This window comes from Stegastes partitus, unplaced genomic scaffold (assembly GCF_000690725.1).
Source record: "Stegastes partitus isolate 25-593 unplaced genomic scaffold, Stegastes_partitus-1.0.2 Scaffold1506, whole genome shotgun sequence".
NCBI lineage: Eukaryota > Metazoa > Chordata > Actinopteri > Pomacentridae > Stegastes > Stegastes partitus.
The window spans coordinates 200,796-202,256 of NW_007579237.1; positions in this window are offsets into that span (position 1 = coordinate 200,796).

Below are 1,461 nucleotides of genomic sequence, written 5' to 3' on the forward strand. Positions count from 1 at the left end.
AAACATGTACTTTCACATCGTCAGTAGTGCTTCTGGTGACCGTTGTGTGTGAAATGGGAGTGGTGGTCCTTTAAAGCTCTGTTTTGTTAAATAATTCTTCGTTGGCTGAAGTTCTAACTCTTCAGCTCAAGATAATGGCCGCCACAGTTACGGATGGTATTTAGTGTTTTTGGTTTGCAGACACAGGAGAATGTAGCAGCTGCTCAGCCACACGTTTCGTTTTCAGTAATTCTGAGCTCGGTCTGATAGAAACGGCGAAAAGTCCAATTTTTGAGCCAAAACTTTACTATAGCGTTATAAGCATTAGCGTTAGTGTCTCTCCCATTCCAGTTACTCCACCTACTAGAGCTCTGCTGTGTCTCCTGTGGACGCCAGTGGATGCATCGATCATGTCATTGATCCAGAACCTGTAATATTGGACACGTAGATCTAATGACCTGATTATGGGGAAGAAAACTGAAGCTGCCATGAAAAGGTCCATGTTTGAGCTCCTCTTGACAATAAAACTGACAAAGCAGAAGTCAACCAGTGATGTTTTCTGAACCACATGTAGCTGCAGGTCACAACAATACAAAACTGAACACGTAGAAAGCTTTTATTTTGAAGTAGTTGGTCACAGAAATGAAAGGGGAGTTATTTTGGTTGAGCTTTCGTCACTGGCTGAGCAGCGTCCTTGTGTGGGCTCTGACTCCTGTTTCACCTCTTTCACTTCCCCGTCTGCCAGATAAAAACTGATTCACCGTGAAATAACCCGAACCTCCAGCCCTCCCTCCCCCCGACGCTGCCGCAGCAACCACGCATGCTCTCCACAGCAGCCGCTTCCCATCACATCCAGCCTGCTGCTCTTTCCCGGGAACTTCAGGAAGGTGTCAGTCTGACATCAGCTGACAGGAAGCAGCTACAACAACAACAACAGAAAGCCTCCAGGGAACATGGGAGCGGATTCTCTAAACAAAAACAGCTTCAGGGTTCCAGATAAGCTGGAATCCCTGAACACCAACGGAACTGAAAGAGCTTCAGTTGGAAAAAGACACGCTCATGTTTTAACGATTTAACCAGAACCAGAGCGTTCACGATGAAATATCTGAACGTACAAGAAGATAAATGAAACCAAACAGGTCATTTTAAAGCACAAAGCTCTGGTGTGTCGCTGAAGACGAACAGGACTCAGCGTTAAAGTGACTCTTTGTATGAAATGACTACAGTTTTTGCAGCAAAGAGCTAAAAGAGCTAAAATCTAAGAGCCGGTTCTGACTGCTGTGTCACTGTCATGTTTTGATCTGTGATTCAAATGTGTGACCTTGAAAAATTTATCAAAGTTCACTCCACTTTTAAACGTACTTTTGGAGGACACCAATATGGCTTCACTATAAATAATAATAATTTTTTTAAAAAGAAAAAAAACAGAAATTACAAATTAAGCACATAAATTTAAAATTCATTACATTTTTTAATGAAAAG